This window comes from Argopecten irradians, chromosome 4 (assembly GCF_041381155.1).
Source record: "Argopecten irradians isolate NY chromosome 4, Ai_NY, whole genome shotgun sequence".
Taxonomy (NCBI): Eukaryota; Metazoa; Mollusca; class Bivalvia; order Pectinida; family Pectinidae; genus Argopecten; species Argopecten irradians.
The window spans coordinates 7,099,807-7,121,746 of NC_091137.1; the positions used below are offsets into that span (position 1 = coordinate 7,099,807).

The 21,940-nt window shown below is 33.1% G+C and overlaps 1 protein-coding gene across 2 annotated transcripts in view; it reads right to left on the reverse strand.

Annotated features, from left to right (window-relative positions):
• The window catches only part of LOC138320474 (uncharacterized), a 46,780-nt gene that overhangs the window by 16,556 nt on the left and 8,284 nt on the right, over window positions 1-21,940 (reverse strand). The window lies entirely within an intron of this gene.

Below are 21,940 nucleotides of genomic sequence, written 5' to 3' on the forward strand. Positions count from 1 at the left end.
GAGGTTATTCGCCTTTCCTCGATCAACATGTCCTTACATGGTCACAGTTCTTCAAGGACCGAAAAAACATAAAACCACGAATCAATGTACCGTCAATTATCTCCCAATAAAGTATGAATTGAAGTAGGATTTTGGACACTTTACACAGGATTTTAATCAGGTACATCCTGGTGTCCTGGTGGTCCAAATTGCGATTGTCTACATAATGTTCCATTAATGGCTGTGCGAATCGAGCTTTGCTAATGCAGAACGATTTTATTGTCGGACCTATCACATTGGCTGTATACAGATTATTATAGGTAGTTATAAAACGTGGGGAAACTGTCTCTGTTATTTTAATAGTAAATAATTTGACCAATGGAAATTATTCTATCAAACTTGATTTGTCGTTAAAGTTTTACATGCAGTCACGGGGTATTCATTATCGTAATTTTACTCTATAAGTTATTTCTCCACTTTGTCTTTATCATTCTAAGACTGCAACCAACTTACAATGTTAAACGCGGAAAAAAGTAAATTAACTACCATTTAGTATGAAATATGAAGAAAATGTCAAAAGATTATATAACTGAGTATTTGTGCAATGTAGAAAAAATAAATAAAGATTATTGGAAACATTGTTTAATTTCGTTCTGCCATATCATGTACTCGACAACATTTTACACTTTTTCCCAATATTTTGACGCCCAAATAATCTGATGTCATTTTTTGAGTAGTCAAGTTTAATGCGTGCATGCCGGTATACTTTGCCTAATATCTTGAAATCACATTCTTATCGAGACTTTAATACATAACTGTGGAGATTAAACTGATCAGAATTAACTTTCCCATATAGCTTCACCAGAACCTGCTCAGTGCACTAGTTTTACATAAGGCTGTTAAGACAAATAGTTTATTATTGAGGTATATGGGTGGAGGTTTGAGAGCAGGTTCAGAAATCCGATACACAAAGCGGAAAATGCATTGTAATATCTGTGGGAAATCTAGGATTTACGGAGGTGAAAAACTATTGGTTTAAGTTTTTGAAAACTAACGGGAAAATATAAGAAAAAACATATAGAAGGTATATTTTTTTATTCAAAATATTGAGGAAATTGAAATTGATAAAAACTACTCGCTTGTTTCTCCATAACAATTTATTGGATTAATTCACACCTATCTCAATATTTACAATAAGCTAAAGATTGATAGTGCAAAGATAAATTAGCAAAACAAAACTTTCAATGAATATGTTATCCGTTTAATATATAGTTTGACTGCTGTCGACTTGGGAGAGTAAACTCGCAGCTGTAATGTCCAAAAACAGCAGAAACTAAAGATTCATTAATCATACGAATACATATCCGTACTGAAGATAAACACTTGTTTAGATTTCTAGACAAGAATCATATTGAAGAAAACTGGTGACCATATAGATAAGAATGGTAATCATAAAATGATATTATTTAATATCAGTCAATGGCAGTATCGTTAAAACCATTATATATAATATAAATTTGTTTATGAAGTGTCAGTCAGTGTTTTGTATTGGTAGCCCTCAATGACATGTGTTACACACCAGAAGAACGTCAGGAAGACATCTCAGTTCTGTACGAGGTAACATACCAGCACAGGGAAGGCTATCTCGATCCATCTCCGGTACAGGCTCAGCACACATCAATCAACTAATAACCTTCATATGATATCCAAATAGTTTTTCTTTTATATGTTTTTATAATGGTAATAGGAACAGTTCATGGCACACTTAAATTATACATAAAACGGACGGAGAAACTGATGATATCAGATATATGGGTGGAAATTAAATAAGGAACATTTAAAAAGGGACTCGACAATTCATCAAAATTTTGTTATCATATTAATTTCCTTGGTAATTAAGAGACTATAGACCATCCTTTATAGTTGTTTGTATACATCAGGGCTTCCGTCAGTTCTGTTGAGACGTTACAGTATTGTAGCACATTGTCAAATATAAATCAATATATATCAAATGTCCATTTCACTGGTTATAAAGTTGTTAATCATTTCGGCGTTTAGCATGTTATAAGGTTATCAAATAATGTTATATAAAAAAGATTTAAAGACGGCTCAAACTCAATATAAAAACGAAATATAAACAGTTATGAAAGGGCACAACAGATATTGGGTAGGGTTCGCTGCACCATGCTATTTTACATCTTTGTAATAACGACCTCGGCAAGAACGAGTCGGCCTTTTAATGAAATATTGCTAAAGGTAAAAATTAGCATTTAAATGAACAACTTTTTTACAAGTAAAAATGAATAAATAACTAAATAAATATATGTAAAAATGAATAAATGAATTTAAATTTTATAATATTTTTATTTGGGATTTTATATGCGTTGAACATCTAATTGAATCGGTAGACAAATGAATGAACGGACTGTAGTATATGTAGAAACTTCTAGAAAAATCATATTGTGATAATGTTTCCTTTCATTTGATCTACATGATTTGCAAATGTCCCAGTATCTTAAAGTGAATAGTCGGGCAAAGAAAACCAGTCTAAATGCGTTCATTGGCCTTCCAAAAGTTCTCACATATTAATACGACGGTCAAGCTCTGCTTAGTTTCCCAGTTCTGACCATTAAAGTAAAGAAAAGTTGAAAGCATTGAAAGCGAGGCTGCGTGGAAATGTAACCACGGACATAGTGAGCCGGGAGGACGTTTTAGAATTTCCATACTCTAAATTAATTTATTCGTACGCAGACAGATTTTGACGAGAGATTTTATTTTTCCATTTCATAAGAAATTATACTGCATACATTCACACCATTTTTACCGACTTTAGCCATCCTTGCCCGACTGTTCACTTTAATGTTATGGAATACTAATTTATAAATCAATAATAAATGATAATAAATGTCATCTGCTAAATGCTTTTTCAGAACAAATTACATAAAATACGAGATAATAAAAGCATTTCTCAGCAGAGCGAGCAATTTCACATATAAGTTTGTACAGTTATGCTAAGGATTATTATATAGCCATAGTTAAAGAGCTGTGGTTTATATCAACTATTAGAGTATAAAGTAACATGAGGGATGAAGTCTATTCCAAACTTTATGTTATAAGAGAAAACAGTCAATAAATTGTTGACAACATTTGTATCGATATTAGTGTTTTGTTACATCATAAATAAAATCAAACCTTGTGAAGCGATTCTCACATGAAATCCCACTGGACGAAAGCGTGATTTACGATATAATCATGTGATTTACGACTGCCACGACACCTATCGATTATTTCACTCCGAGGTTCATAATGGAAACCATGAAAATGTAGAGCGTTCAACATTCCTAAAAAGGCGTGGATTTCTTTATTTTAGTTTAATTAATAATAATGTCGCTGATGAATAAAGATGCTGAACCTGTGACTCAATGCTTAATCAAGAATAAAATGGAAGGTTTTATATATACAAAATGTGTATCAGAAGCTTCGCAATACACGAGCTTCTTTATTATATTAGTTCATGTTAATCCTATAACCCAAATAGCTAATCATTTATAATTAAATGCTTTATAAGAAGGTAAATAGATATCAACAGACTAGTGCTCTTTTCCATTATAGCATGTTAACCTTTGATTTGGGTATTTATACAATTGGACGTTAAATTCTTGAACAGTGCAGGCATGTTTGTTTTGTAACAAGGAGTGTAAGAAAATAGGACTTACGAATTGGTCTCATTGCAACACATTTATTTAAGATATTTACATTGTTTACTTTCTATTAAAACATTTATTCTATAACATTGCCTCCTGTAGAGCCTCGCCAGCAGGACGCCTCCTCGAGAGGGGGATCACAGTATCTGGTAGATCAACATTGCTAACAAATTACACTTTCATGTCAGCTATCTAAGTTAATACTCTCCGGGCGATGTGTGGCGCTCTTATCGCGATGGCGTGTAAATTAACATGACCGACACCTGTCACAAGGCACGAGTATTGCGTGATCAGTCGTGAACTTCCAACGAGCGGCAGACTTTCACAATGTCCTCTCTAATAAAACGAAGCTGTGTTGGCAAAGTGGTTATGTTGGCCATTCAACAAAGATGTCTTCATCTTGTTGCCAAGGTGTAGAATTGATTGAACTGTCTTGATATTCCACCAATAATCCTGCATATTTGTGTTAAAGTGACATAATGGTCAATATGTCTGACATTCCATCGCTAGTACTCCAAATATGGATGGTTGACTGGTGTTTAAATCAGCGTTTGGCATTTCATCTTCTTGGTCATTGTGTAGCGGGATTGGACTGGGTCGATCACGGTGACCAGGTAGCTCAGTCGGTAGATCACTCGGCCCGGGTTCGAATCCCGGTCTGGCCGCTACATTTTCTCCTCTCCTGTTACATAATTGGCGCCCAACTAAATAACCCACCGTGGTGGTGTTTGGAAGGGTCTCGTATGTCTTCGGGGGCGAAAACTTCGAGAAAGGGGGTTTAAACTCTTCTACTGGGTAATTTTCTTGAGAATGTTGGGTATTATTAAACTTGAAGTGCAAACTGTAATAAAACAGTATCGTATTCATAATTTTTTTTTTCTGATTATGGGAGTGCGACATGTCACTATGTGTTTCAGTTGTGTTAATATTCTATTCACTAGACCACGTATTTTCACTATCATTGGTGTGGTAAATTTATTTTTGTTTCCCATAATCCACGTATGATTACGGGTGGCGAGGCTAGTTTCGCGGCTTAGACTATCCTAGAGTACCCCTCATTTCTATAACAATTTGTCGAACAAAACAGAGAATTAGTAGTGAAAGTCGTCTCCGTTTCACAGTGGGTTTATTTCTCTTCCCTGTCGATAAAATTACATTTAAATGTGTTAAAGGCGGCGTTTACCTGCATTAAATCAAGTATCATGAAGCAAGAGCATTCACACAACACAGCTGGACACTGTCATTTAAAGTCAGTTAATTATGGACTACAACACCCCTAGTCGTCCTCGCCAAAGTCCAACAGGGCGCTTGTTATAACGTCTGACAGCCCCTATTCCACAACCCGTTACCTTCACAGTATTTAGTGACCACCTCCGCAGTATTTAGTGATCACTACAATCGACCCCATTCTGGACAGCCGGTGGGATATCACAAAATAAATTCCTCTGAAATGACATCTAAATCATCCTGGTTATTAGAAAAACCCATTCAACTTGGTTTGGTGAATGATAGACTAGCAGATATTACGACCGCCATTACAATCGTGTCCGTCTGCGCATCGTATTCAAAACTCTCATGATCGAGTCTGACTGGAAGTTAACGGCAAAGAATTTCGAAAAATGCAAACTGATGAAACCCACCTTAAAAGTTCACTTACACATATGTTTTCATTTTATTTGGGGAAAAATTGTTTCCTTATAAGTTAGGCGGATTGTTTCTTCATTTTGAGAGAAAGTTATTACGTGCTTCCTTCTTGCAGTTGTGGCTTAGACTGATAAGACAATGAACGAACAAATTAATATTATGCCGCGAAATACATGTAATCTTACACGAAAAAGGTACGAATCAGAACACAGATATTTACAGCTACAACGATTTAAGTTGTTTACAATGTCATTTATAAAAGGTATCAATATTTTGAATTACAAGTATACTTGGAAACCTATTATCGACTTTTATTCTATGATAAATTAATGCTATCTTCTGTGTCTTTAATAATTCTTTGGTTTATATTTTTAAATCACTACTTTTCCGAATAGGAATGGATATGTTGGAACTAAAGTGTGTGAAAATATCCTATCGGGAACAAAATGGCGTGTCATTTTCTGATTATTCTATCACACAATCGTACTACTTACGCATTCAAACATCTCAATGGATCCCTACCTACATATTTATCGCTATTTAATGGTAGTAGCAATAAACAAACATTTTCTTAAATATCAGCGTCATTTTTTCACATTAGCTGTTGAATCCCACTGAAACTTAACGCCTCTTTTTCACGTTTGTTAAAGCAATTCTTCAATCAAAAAAGGAAACTTAATATATTTATTTCTTTATAGAAATTACTATCGTTGTGTCGTGTCAAGCGTAGCCCACGTGCCAGTTCGTAACTGCTAAACCAAGCTAAAAATTATAGTATTAAATGTCAGCGGCATTCTCCGACTGCATGCTGTATATCAATTCATGATTTTTGTCAGAACGATACCGTGAACCGAACCTTAAATGACAAAGCCTCACATGTCTTATACCCACTTGACGGGGTACCAAGCAGTTCTTCGCGATTGCGAGTAGTCCAGATGACCTCTTTTTATCGTCAACAATGAAAGCAACTTTCTGTCTAAAGTATGGTCATCTTTCCATCCGGAATTTCTACCTTGATGTCTAATATGAACTATCTAAGAATAAGCTACGTTTCAAAATAAGTCTCCTAAAAGTCTCAGTTTAAAATTTTATGTCAACAAATTGAATTTAAAAAATTGTAAAAAGGTCATAACGATTCATTCATACAGTTTTTTTTCTATCTTACTAAGCATACTATTCAAACTTCATTGTGGGAGCTACAGTCCTAGAGAAATGCATCCTCATGAGAAATTGACTATGGTGGTCACTTACCGGTAAACCGAGTACACCAACTCAACGTGTAATATGTAATTACGGCCAGAAATCAAGGCATCTTATATGTCGTGTTATTAAACCGACATTAAATATCTCACAATACCTGATATCGTCTGCTTCCTGTGAGTGTAAGACGAAAGTGCGCCTCTATCCGGAACTTCAATAAGATACATTGTACAAATAAGGCGGGGAACCAGACAATACACATTTGTCCTTCAGTTCATACAATATCAAGTTGCGTCATATCGCTACGAAGACTTGTATGTTTTGTTTGGTCTTTTGGAGCCATTTATGTTTGATCGTCTTGGTATCTTTGTGGTACCGCTATTCATCAACTCCAATAGTCTCAATTTGCTATGTGAACAGTCAAAAGTTCTCGTATGAATGGCAACTGTACTCGTCTGTACAATATTATAAAAATCAAACATTCTGGGTAAAACTCACATTATGTTTTGCAGACTTTTAAAATCAAAATTCCATATGTCATATACTTTGAAATACAATACACTTGTTTTTTTTTATTTTCCCTTATTTATACAGGGTGATTTTTTTTTCAATATGATCATGTCTGAATTCAAGTCTGTCCGTAATATTATTTCTTTTCGACAAATTCACTAATTGTATCTCGATCCTTTAATCATCATCTGCATTAATTACATAATTTAAAACATCAGTTAACACCATTTGTTATTTACCTGTTCATCCTTTAGCCTATTTGTAATTTTACCATAATTCATTCACTAAACTACGTCGGATTTATCTTATTTCCATTTTTTTCTGTATCCATAACAACGTTTTATTTCCTCGTCATGTTTAGAAGCATCCATACTGCCATTTTCCTCTATGAACCATGATATTCATTTTACATCAAGAAGTTCTCCAGCCCCTATGATTGACGTAGAAGTACTTAGAATCTATTAACTTCCATTCAAAGGATTAGAATTCAATTTTACACTCGAGCACCAAACTGTAAAACGATTCAAGATCTACGTTTTGTGAATATTTCATTTGCAAGAAATACATTTAAGAGTTGTATTGAAGAATGGCACGGTTAAACTATACAGGAGAAAGGATATTACACATCGCTCGTCCACCTATAGCAATGCAGTCAGCTGGAAGACATCAACGACGAGAGGACATTTTGACATAAAGAACCACTGTATCAATGGTTAACAAAACAGATACGGAACCGTCGACGTGACGAGGCGAGACGTTTCTGACGAGACACTTCTTCTTCAAAAGAAATGTGAAGAATGATGTGTTGTGTGTATTTGTAGGTGTTATGCATAAAACCTTAAATGATTGATGCTTTAATATGGTACTAACAGTTACGATTCGTTATCCCAAAAGAGCAGGATCGTAAACTTCGAGTTATGTAAGTGTTCGCATTTACTGAGTTGAAAAGTAAGTGTACCGGTAGTATAGTTGAGAATAACAGAACACAATATTTGAGTTATTCTTTATTTGCATATTATAGAGTTATCTGCCCTTGTATGTTGATATCGTAACGTTGCAAATTTCAGAGAAAACGACTTGAATTTCGCTCATAAAATAATGACGTCACAATCGATACCTAATCGCAAGGGAGATAAAGACGTAATAAAAATAGATAGAAATAGACGAAATACGATATCATGATAGCATGGTTACACTGTTTGAAAACAACAATGTCGTTGTTCCAGCACTTTTCGTTGTAACAGATAAACGTTAAACGTTCTACTTTATTTGTACCGCTCTGTTTGATCTTTCATTTATTCATTTGGATGTGCTATTATTATTGCCAATCTGTTTGTATTCAATCGAATACTAAACGACGATTTTACTGAAGAAAAAAATGTTAATTTGCAGCAACTGTTCTCTATCGTATTTAATTTCTTCAATAAAAGAACTGCTTGATATTATTTATAAAAGTAATAAAAATGAAAACATCAAATTTTGAACATGTTAAAAATGACAATCAGTTTTTTAAAGCAACGTTTCCTTATTTGATATTGTCAGTTCAATATTCATAGTGTGAGTCTTAAAAAAATCAAAGACAAGTTAAAATGTCGATGAACAACACTTTCCCACGACTTCAAAAAGCAGTAGAGAAAATATTATCAAAACGTTAATATCTATTGTAGGAGGTGTATGTCACTGCGGTCATATTTCCAACTCATAAAAATTGGGTTGCGCATATACGACTCATAATAAATTCAAATTTCATCATAAACAATTCCAGCGTGTAAGAGAATTTTACCATCCTAGGAATACATTCACCGTCCATGATTTCTATGAAAGAGTCTAATTCTATGCTTCTCCGGCGCAGAGGTTATATACCCGAACCTATTAATCATCATTAAGTGTCTGCTTCTATACCAAATACAGTTCTTTTGAAATCAGTATGAGGACTATATATTTAAATTTCTATTCACCGTAAGCTTAAGATGCAAAGATATAAAGTATTTAGATATCATTTCAGTTAAAGGATAATTTTTATAAAGATAAACACGATTGTTTGGATATGATTTTAAATTCCAAACACAGTTTGCATTTTTACCTGTTTAAATTCTTAAACAACCTATTTACTCATCCGTACAAACGCGCAGTGGTTTCCTGTTGTCCAACTGTGAGCGCATGAATACATCAAAGTTGAGTTGAGTGATGATAGCGCCAGGTTGTAATGTGAGCTATCGCCACAGACGCATTTCAATGAATTTAACTAGTTAGAAAATACGAAGGATAATTAACTTCTCCTTATCATAAATCTCCTTTATAAAAGTACAAGTTAGCTACTCTATTTTACCAACAGGCGTCAGACTTCACCTAACAAAACACTAAGGTGTCGACTTATGTCAAAATTAGAGAAAGATACTTCCATCTGAATATTCATCACTATATATCTCCATTCTATTGGTTTATGCTATTTTACTTTTACAATATCACATACATGTCCATCTGTTGGATTTATGTTATCCAATAATTATTCATTGTTCTACGAAACAGTACAGGCAAAAGCTTAGGTCTTCTAAATTGATCTACGATGTTGAATATGTCTATATAATCCCTTTATTTTCATAAACATAATTGTTTTGCATGGAATTTAAAGAATATAAACTTCTCTCTCTCTCTCTCTCTGTTAAAATTTCTTTCTTGATTAAATTAGCAAAAACTTGCCGATCTATATTATTAAAATAATTTAGAATTTTAAAATCTAAAATGAACATAACAATGGTGTAACTCGGCTAAAACAAATCAAAATGTGTCCCTAAATACACAATACAATATAGAGACGATAACATTGTCATGTGAGAGTATACGGGAAATACAAATATGACATCAGTTCTACCAACTCTCGCTCCTGAATTAATCCTTTCTAGGCCTTCTGTTGACTAGGATAACATGTTAATTCCTGTCGCAAAGACAAAACTAAACTACCTTGCATTTTTCGTTTGTTATCTTAGAATTGTCCTTGATGAAAACAGGGACATGCTACCTATAAAGCGTAGCTGAACGAGTTTTACCTTGTACGAATTTTAGCGATTACGAATTGAACATTGATTTGATTAGTTAAAAGTAGCATTAGCAGTCAAGGTCATATACGAAGGTACAATATAAGAAAACACACCAACCAGTTGTCAGTATCTGCCAACTGCCCCACGTAAAATTGTCAAAATCTAATTGATCAGTTGTTCTTAAACGTCAAGCTGACTGTTCCCATTTATAAAGAGAGCCGGGAATTATTGGGAGATTTGTCGTCGTCGAGATAATGTTTGAATAATACCCATTTAGAAACCTAAATCAAAGATAAACAGGAAATTTCTGATCTCTCATGACCATACCTAATAGTTTAATGTCATATGATCTCGTCCCCATGATACCTATATGATATTTCTGTCACTGTAAAGTGATATATTCACTACTCGCTTCATGTCCGCTATTTTTATAATCTTGTTTGCATTCTTGAAATATTTGTTTAAGATATGCTTTTCATATATTTACATGGTAAAATTGACATTTGTGCGCCATGAAATTTCTTATGAATTATTTCAAGCAATAGAACACTGAATTATTTTCTTGTATTATTGGCGTAATATGGAATATTTATGTACTGAATTATTGGAAGTGTTTTTTAAACATCTATACAACTAGTACCACGTATAAGATTGATGTAAAGGATGTGGGATTATATAATTAATAAAATAAGTGCCACAATTCGCTAAAATATGTAGACTTAAATTTTACTGTACGTTAAGTAATTATTATTACATATTTCCTAAATTGAACGGTTTTTGTTATTATGTAAAGAAAAATGATGTTAATTATTTCAACAACAGTCAATTTCTATATTTGATTTCACAGACAATTTATCTTTCTGAATCATGTCGCATTGATTTACATATAGTTTAATTGTTGCTTTTCATAGATATAGCGGGCATTTTGTATACAAATCTATGCAAATCTCCCTATATAAGAATATTTGTTAAAACCTGAATCACATCTAAATTTTCTTTGCATGGCAATTTATTAAAAAAAAAAAACTCGAAAAAATGTTGCTTTTCAAAGTTACAAGTCCAGTATGATAATGATAGCAAAATCTGTACGAAACATCAATGCTCAAAATGCAATGTTGCCCAATCATCTGATATTTCAGGTTGATACCAGCGAAGTATTATACCATTTAGACTCATTAGACTGCAAGATATTTAATATTTCACCCTTTTAGGTCCTGCAGATATCCATGATTATCATAATTGTTGCGAAGTATACATCGAAAAAAAAAAACTCATGATTATTAAACAAAAACATGATAAATATTAACCTGTGAAAATAACAGCATGGAATATTACTCTCTGAAATTCGTACTCAATGAACCGGATTTAAAATGAAGTTAAGTGTTTAAGATTATTTGATATCATGTAATTATTACAGTTTTTAAATTTATTGCATTTTAGTTTACATCCACAGACCGTTTTATGGATTGCAAAACTAAAATTTTAAACAATACCATGCTAATGGTATGACACTATTTGTACATTATGTATTCCTTGCGAAGGTAAAATTTCAAAAATAACTATATTATTACTATAAATATAATATTACAAAATATTAGAGTATATTAATTGATTTATTGAACACAGTTAAGAACATTTAATGCTGACCATATACAATCTAAAGCATCGTTATAAAGATGGCGAGATTGCTAAAAAAGTAACGGTTCATTAGATGATGAGAGTCTATAAGTTTTTTATATATCTGATTTTAATCGTATACATTTTCGGAAGACAAATTTCTGGATAGTTTTATCAGCAGTGAATAAAACCCCATTCTTTTTCTCTAATAATGGGATGTTCATATTCAAAAGCTCTTATAAGCGTGTTCCCTTACAGACCCTTTGTTCAGACCACCTTAAAATAAATCTACCTTGATGATATAAAATACGACACATAAACAACGTGACATACGATCCAGTGTGGAATACACTGTGGTGTATAGTTAAATTGTCAAACTCGACAAAGTCCTTATTTACCCATCTTCTTGAAGAGATCCGAACACGTCCTACATAGTCAGGCTTCTTGTTGCATCGAACCGACTTTGTATATTTTTGCAATAGATCATCGTAGGTATTGTGGATAAAGACGTCGCATTCTAACACAGGGGCATGATTAATTCCGCCCGTCACAAGGTTATTGTGAGTGCCCAGTAGGCGAATCTTTCAGGGTAGAAGCAAGAGTAAAGAAAACGGAAACCAGATGCGTGAAATCCAACAGTTATGTAGTTTTCATTTATAGTTCGTGATCATTAGCTATTTGACTTGTATCACTTTCCATAAAAACGAAGAGAAAATATAAAGGTACTTTTTTGTTTTTATTTCTTCTTGTCAGGACATGTCTTCATTTTTTAGAAATTTAGATTTAACATGAATTAAAAGGTAACGAAAAAAATGTCAACACAATTGATTCAGATATTATTAAATGTCTAAGAGACTAATTTTGACAAAAAAAGTTATTCTTCATTTTAAAACATTTGTTTTATCGAATTGCATGAGTTAACAGATTACTTAAAAAAGACAGTCGAGTTTGAACAGAACCATTAGAATGATGTGTGAATGCCTGTAGTGAAGCTATAGCACACGACACAATTATATGTTAGATTGAAATAATGTAATATTATGATTCAAATTAAAATGTTTTTATACCCTAAATTACGGTTCTGTAACAAAACAAAAAAAATCTGGCTATAAGCTATAATAGTGTTTAATCTGCTCATCCATTCACTAAAAGTAATATGACGAAAGTCTATAGGTAGACCTTCGAACAACAACCCCGACAACTACTTAACTTGTATTTATCAACGAGGCTCCATAAAGGCTAGGCTATAGACATTACTTCTCTCTAATACATTGACAAGCATGCTTCATATACAATACTTAATTTACTTGACTCCTAATCGCTGGCCTGCAGTGGGTAAGCCAGATCATGATCTGTTAGTTTTGTCAATATTGAGCTAATTCTTCTCACGTGTGTAAACTCCCACCTTTACGGGCGAGAAGTGTCTTGTTGAAATAGGAAAATAAATATTTGCAAATATTTGGAGATGGTTATTTGAATTTGTAATCATAACACAGCTTGGTTAAGCCCTTATGACTGCCCAAGAACATCACGTACAAAAGCTGTCATTTTGAAATATAAAACAGTTGGTTGTTCATTCTAATTTTCTGTTTCATTCTTTTATCTTTAAAGCGTTCATTTGTCTTAAAGCAGGATTTTATTGGTGTTGCAAAATGTGTCTAATTCGAATCACAATTAATGGAAAATTAAGATTTCTTCACATTGTTTATGTAAGAAATGTATTAATTCTTAAATAACATCCATATCTTCGATCTCTTATTGTCACGAAATAAAATGTGTTTTATGGATATAGGTTAGCGAAAAAAATATTTCAAAAAGAGGTAACATGATGAAATAAACTTCAATTTATGCATAGTAATTGACGCAATTTTGACGTAAATGTTGTTCAATCGTTTTTTATATGACACAAATAAAGATTCATCGATAACAAAAAAAAATACAATGAATATATAACTGCAATTCAGGGATTTTTCACTGATATGCGTATGGCTAGAGAAAATAATTGCACATTTTTGCGTTTCACATACAATTTAACTCCGTATTGTATATGCCTCCTTAAAATACAATTCAAATATTTAATCGTGACCTATTAATAGCTGAGTTTTTACAGCGGTGTCTATTTTATGTTTTCCTATTTAAGTAGCTCATCATTCATGTCATGTTTATTTTACGATTTTTGTACGCAATTTCAGATAATTGTTTGCTTTAATTCATTGTAGCATTCAAACCCTTATAAATGTAAGAAGAAAACTTAAAATTATCCGTTACTCCAATCACCGGCAGTTTGTCATCACAATTCAACTTTTATTCTTTTTGCAATGGATTAAATTTTGGTTTAAAACGCTATGTTTGCGGTATAAGTTTATGTTTACTTTACAGAGTTAGTCGACGAAATAAATTGCCTCTGCCAGTCCTGGAGGTCGGGTTCATTAACTGTTATTTGTCACTAATTATAAGTTTTGACACAAAGCATCTCCTACTGTGTCAATCCTCTGCTACATGTAAGGACAGAATGCCCAATGCCATATTTTAGGGGCGGTGTTCACCCTTAATTCGAAAACATAGATTTTTTATCGTCAATTTTGAACTTTTATCCACTTGAATAGAAACAAGATAGACATTCCTGCAATCTCTGTTAAATCGCTCAACCCCCATTAATGACAGTCCCGCACAAAAGATACCGATAATGATAGTCCCGCAGTGAAGAAGAAATTACAGACTCGGCCCCCAATGGGAATGGGTTGTCCCATAGATCGGTTCCTACCTGTCAATTTGGGACCGTTTTACAGTCGAGAAGGTGGTGATTTTGGTTTATATAGATTTATTTGAGTGGTTTGCATTCAATCTGCTATGATACAAGGACCAAGCTTGTTCTCCGTAAAATTATTTTAATAACATCAATCCCTCCCACTTTGCCAGAAGGCCAGCTAAATATACATCCAGAGTTTTACGAGGGGTTCAGACACTATTTTACATTTCCATGCTTTAGTATATTTCTCCTAGTCGAATATCGGGAATAAAACGTTTTAATGAAACAATATATTATCATTTTTCAGAATAGAAAAGTAATAAATTTCATACAACCATAAAATTGGTTTCATTTTATATTTCAATCAATGTGTTTCTCGATGATTGGTTGATGAAAGAAGATGTCGTAACTATTTGTTAGAAAGGTTTAGAGATAGTCCCTGTCGGGACCTTATCTATTTCTGTGACAACACCATCCGGTTAGAGATCGGTCTAGATTACAGCGTGATATATCGGCTATCTGCTCCTGGGAATTCCATGGAGTTGGTTTGCCAGAGAATTGTTACATTTATCGGTATTCCCTTGTCAGTGTTTACTACTGTCTGTGAATAAATTGATGTAGTGTTTTACTCGATTGATTTACAATGTATATATGGAAGCCCAGTATTACCGCAACTTTTAAGTCAACTTTTTAACTTCGAATACTTTCAAACGCCATTTTGTATTTTACATTTCTTTAAATTGTAACATATCCATAGCTATATGAGCAGGTTACAATTAAATTTCATTTAATAACATCCCCATGATATGAACCGGTGATGTGGTATAATGTTATGAATTAAAAAACTGCCAATAAGTTTCGTTGCTTACACTTACTCGTCCGTATTACATGTTTTTTCAGACTAGAACCAAGTGATTGCATGACTGAACGTCCTCTGATTTAACGGTGACACCAGGTATACGAATCTCCGTGAAATTGCGGTCAGCCAGAACCGCAGCAACGAATTTCAGCTTAAGGTCCGTCTTTTTGAAGTAGGCATCAAAGATAACACAAATTTGTTATTCATATTTATTTAGAAATAGTTTCAACACGTCAGTTGTCTGTAGGAAACAATTTAACTGTACGGCATACTTTTGTAAAATATATCTCTAAGAACCTTACATAATAGTGTTCTACATAAATGATTTATATAGGCTTGTAAAAGTACACAGCTCTAGAACTCACATTTGTGTTATTGCTGAGGTAATAACTGTTTTCATACTTACTTATGTAAACTGATAATGTTTAACACATATATACTTTGGTTCAATTTGCAAATTTCCCTTCAAATATTATTCGAATCGTTCATCATATTTTTTTACCGGTTGTTATTCATGTCAATTTTTATTGAAAGTTTAACTTAAACTTCTTAAGTATCTAGTAATAACTTAATCCCTGGCCCTTTTTCTGATATTGCGGTTCAGACGTCTTTGATAATGTTTAGTGATTGCATGACCACTGTGACCACAATAAACTGTTCTACCAAAAGTTATAACTTACAGGTACAAAACAATGAATAGCATTAATTAACAAAAATTAGAAATGAAAGAACCAAATCATTCAAATTCAATTCGATTAAGAAAGGGCAATCTTGACGAAAACATAGAGTTATGTAGAAACAAGCCAAAACCCCAACCATATATGATCTTCTTACATATACCGTCCACCGAACCAGAGATATAATGACGCCCCAATCCATATCAAGGGAATCTTGAGTTGCCTTAACATATATCAAAAGGGCAAATAAAGTAGTTCATAGTGAGACCTTGTTAACGACCGAAAACACTCCCTCCTTTAGTCCGCATTATTGAATGAGGCATGTGATGCATGTGATTAATGTGTGTTGCAAATAAAGGAATGCTCCACTTCGTAATAAAGGGAAATGTATTATCAATACATTATAAACTATAAACGTTTAGGTCTTGGTAACATTGATACAAAATAAATTTCAGAGAACAAGCATGTCGTGCATTGGGTACCTCCTGACGACCACAGCTCACCGTAACATCAGCGTCAATTGGTCCAGTAAATCACAATTTGTACAAACGTTATCTCAAGTTCATCTGGATGGATTCAATGTGATGGAAACCTTGCAAAGTGGATTGTCCAATCATTAATTCTGCGATTTCCTGTTTGGGTATTTCAATTCTTTAACTCAGTCGTGTGTTTCAAATTAAAAGATTGTAACAAATTAATTTCTGATAATTGACACTTTGCTTCCACAACTGGCAGAAACATAACTTTCCACTACGAAGCTAGACGGAAATTTAACCAATTTATTTTTATAATGTACCTGTATCTACGTAAGTTTTCCTGAGTAATATATGATAAATATTTTTTGGATATAGTTATGAATATTAAGTTCTGTAGATGAGGAAGATACCATTATATCGCCATAATTGATTTACATTAATCTGCATATGAATGATCCCTGGATAAAAAGTGATATGCCGAGAGTGACTAGGTTCATCAGATAAACAGACTATTTAAATATCTACACATATCGTATATTCTCCGTTAAACGGTTGTACATTACAGCCTCACTGGTCTCTTTAATGGGGCTAAGGGACATACATGCTAACATTCTGTTTTCTGTTGTGTGCTAGTGGCTTCAAATATACTTAGAAGCTATAATATGCATGTTCACTGTAATTCATATGCAAATCTACGCTTGCCAAGACAGGGCTATAGAGGCTGTATAAAGCATGGGGCTAGTGATGATTTATCATTTTAGTTACAGGCTACCGCTATCATATCGTTGTTGCACTAAAAATATAAGAAATATGAAAAACAATTCCTTAATATGAAACAAGAATAAATATCTTATGCAATTTTAATTGAATTGTTTCTGTTAAATTTCACGTGCTCATAGTTCAAAATTTCCGGCCTTTCAATACGCATTATATGTCTAAAGTGACAATTTGTCTAACTTCTCGAATTAGAACATTCAAGTACTAGTTTTATACTCAAATTGAATAGTCATGCCCATATATGATCAATTAGTGAAGCATCTTGCCCATGTACGATAATGATCACCTGACAATATGTAAACAGTATTCCTATGATATAGACATGTTATATTTTCTGTACCCGTGTTATAAAACCTATTAACCGGTCTGTATAATGATATACATGTAAAGCTATTATATTCTCTGTACCCGTGTTATAAACCCATTAACCGGTCTGTATAATGATATACAAGTTATAACTTATTATATTCTCTATACCTGTGTTAAATAACCTAATAACTCGTCTGTATAATGATATACATGTTATAACTTATTATATTCTCTGTACCTGTGTTCAATAACCCATTAACCCGTCTGTATAATGATATACAAGTTATAACTTATTATATTATCTGTACCTGTGTTAAATAACCCAATAACTCGTCTGTATAATGATATACATATTATAACTTATTATATTATCTGTACCTGTGTTAAATAACCCAATAACCCGTCTGTATAATGATATACATATTATAACTTATCATATTATCTGTACCTATGTTAAATAACCTAATAACCCGTCTGTATAATGATATACATATTATAAATTATTATATAACTCGTCTGTATAATGATATACAAGTTATAACTTATTTTATTCTCTGTACCTGTGTTAAATAACCTAATAACCCGTCTGTATAATGATATACATGTAAAGCTATTATATTCTCTGTACCCGTGTTATAAAACCCATTAACCCGTCTGTATAATGATATACAAGTTATAGCTATCATATTTTCTGAACCTGTGTTATATAACCCAATAACCCGTTTGTATAATGTTATTGATTTTGTGTTGTCACCTATGATCGCTGTACAAAGACATTGATATGACATTAGGGTCTCTACACGGGGCTAATAAACCCGGATTTGTAAGTTGTCTGTCTCTTTACTTAGGTGCTGGCCAGACATTAAGTGTCGGCTTGGGAGATTTTACTATTTAAACATTTTTGAATCACCTATAGCTAAATCATTATGCTTTGACACTTCGAAATTGATTTACAAGCACGGGGTGCAGTACTTGGTTTTACATTCCTGTCTGTTGTCAAGTTTTATTTCATTTTTTGAGTGCACCATGTTACATTTACAGTTGTTTTAGAATGTATTTGGCTTTTGCAGTGGCATGAAACCAGAGTATCAAGAGAAAAACATCTTCCTACAGACCCGGAAAATACTAATAACATCCGATATGTTATATGAAACACACGAATTTGTGAATATTTTTGTTTTCTATTATATCATTAGCATACAAAATATAATAAGGTACACAGCAACAATCGCTCTAAGTAATGTATCCCCTTATCGTGAGATTGTCAAAATCTCAGTATCACAGTAAACATTTCACTCAAACATCATTTTTCCAATTTTGTAAAACCATCTTTTTTCTTTTTCTTTTTTATTTTATTCTATTTTTTTTTAAATATTTCTCTGTAATCTTGTTTTGATGTTTTGATCTTGATTTCTCTCATATAGAACGCAACGTTCAGTATACGACTAATTCTGATAAAATATTGACTTGTCAAGGAATTATCGTCTTCATATTCACTATATATGTTATTCCTTCAAAGTAGTGCACGCTTGCTCTGACGCATCATGACCACGAAGTATTCAACGTATTTACCATACAAACGTAGATTCTTTATCAGATATGTGAAAGTAGGGTAAGTACCACACTTGTACATTCGAATACTGAATGACATTTTCTATAATTCGGGATAATTTCTAAACACAAGCTTTAGCTGTCCCGCCCAACATGGATTGCTGTGAATGTTCGTCGAAAGGCTTTAACCCACTTTAGCGGAGTTTTTCTTTTAGCGAATCTTATCATATTTTACCAGTTACGCTATGACAGAAATATCAAAAACTTTCACCTCATCTTAGAATGCACGATAGTAGATTTTCACGCCATAGCTTACTATCAATTTTAATTAACATTAAATAATGGTAATTTTGATTTAATTGTCTGTTTACAGTAAATTAATTACTTGAATAAGTTCGCAAACAAAAAGTTCTTAATTATCTTAAATTTGAAGCAGAATGATTTGAAACTTTTTCTCCGGTTAGCTTGAGTGTTTCAATAGGCGTTTGGTAATACATATAATATGACTTATGAGGTATGATTTAGAAAATTTCTTCTGTGACAAAATATATTAACCTCGAAAAATCGACGACGATCAAAATGCAAGACAACACATAATAAAGTTCCTACTCAAAAAAAACTTTCTATAATTAACAGTTACAAATTGAGAAATTTGCTATAGAAGTAAATGTCCATGAACTATATTTTGATTTTTAAAAGAAACCGTTTCAACTATTACAATACTTTACGTTTCAATTGACGCCTACCCAGGTTACCAGGTTTAAAACATTTGTGTTGTGTAACAGAAAAAAGGAGAAACTCTTTGCCTCATGGCGTCTCATAAAAAGGGTTATTTAATTCTCTGTTGCCTTTATATCTAACAATAATTATTCCGTGCAGCCAATTAATAATTCAAAAAATGACAGTAAAAGTGGAAGTAATCAGTACTTGAGTGTTAATTTATATACGGAAAGTAACTCTACCATTATTCAAGTGGGATTTGAATAAAACGTTGTTCACGAGGATGTAATATTGTTAAAATATCACAAGTGATAAAAAGTTTATTGAAATAATTTTCGTTGATTGTTCCGATCCAAGTGCGGTAGGTTGAGATTTTGTTCTCAGAGTGAATTCTTTCACACATAAGAATAATTATAAAAGATCATATTTGCCGATGGCATTTAAAATAATGATGTTTACTCAGTGAGGAATTTCAGCTCATTTTTTTCTTCGTCAGAAAAAAATGTTAATTACCAATTAAAATGACAAAGATGAATTCTTTTAGCAAACATTTTTTTTTAATTTACCGAGTGATTTTTAAATGATAACAATTGATTTCTTTTTTATCATTGCAGTTGTGTTTTTTATTTTGAAAACAAATCTTACAGTTGATGATTAATGTTTATCCAGTTGAAACGCAACGACCTCAGCGTATTGACATGATATTAACCTCGGAAACAATAGCTATGTTTTAAATGTTGAATGACATATACGGTCACTATGTATGCAATTGTTACATTTTTCTGGGTCACATTTGTAAAACATATAATCACTAGTCACATCACAGCCCTCATCCTTCCTTGTGAATCCCAATGCTCTCTGCGTTCAGGTACTGACTGAAGGTTGGTGTTTTTTCTCCGAATACTAAAGCCTTTTCCATTTTTCGCAAACTTACACGTGCCAAAATCACCCCGCTGATAGGACGTAAAGCCAAATAAACCCCATCAAACACACTGGGAAAGAAAGTGAGCAACTAAACCCAAACAAACACACTGGGAAACAAAGTGAGCAGCTAAACCCAATCAAACATACTGGGAAACAAAGTGAGCAGCTAAACCCCATCAAACATACTGGGAAACAAAGTGAGCAGCTAAACCCCATCAAACACACTGGGGAAACAAAGTGAGCAGCTAAACCCCATCAAACACACTGGGAAACAAAGAGCAACTAAACCCAACAAACACACTGGGAAACAAAGTGAGCAACTAAACCCAAACAAACACACTGGGAAACAAAGTGAGCAGCTAAAACCCATCAAACACACTGGGAAACAAAGTGAGCAGCTAAACCCCATCAAACATACTGGGAAACAAAGTGAGCAGCTAAACCCCATCAAACACACTGGGAAACAAAGTGAGCAGCTCATACAACTCAAACGAGTTCTGTTTCAGTAGGCGCACAGGTTGTCAGAGTCTTTTAAAACATATACCTGTACCATACAACTGTTTCATACCTCTAGTTCTTACCAGTGATAATTGGAGCCGAACATATTAATAACCAATTCTCATCACCTTCAAACCTTTTATTGTCTCAGATAAAAAGCTAAAATCTGCGATGCACTGGAGATACATAAAAAATGTTATAAAAAAACATCTAGTGGATTTTAATGAAATTGATAAATTCAATAATGTACGACAGTTCAGTACAAAATATTACTACAAATTTATTTGATATGCAATCCAAAACCAGCTGAATATCTGTTCAGTGAAAGTGATGTGTATCTGAAAAAACCCATTATTTTTCATGTTGTAATGAAAGAAAAATGATACCATAGAGATACAAATGTAAAAGATACAAAAACTGTCAGAGAATCATCAAATCTTCAACTTAGCCATTCGAGTATGGAAAAAATAAGATAGGTCATAGGTAATACTCAAGTATCGAAACATAAAAGCTTTGTAATGCAAAAGGTGAGTGAACTTTGACCTAGCAAGCTTCCTCCCGTTTAACCTTAGCGTTTACGGATATACCTTTCCTTGTGTTGAGAACAAAGTCCTGACTTAAGTGATTTTACGTGATTAGTTGGTAGCACGATATGACGTTTACACGCTACGATGACTTGGGATTGCTTAATTAAACACACAACCACTG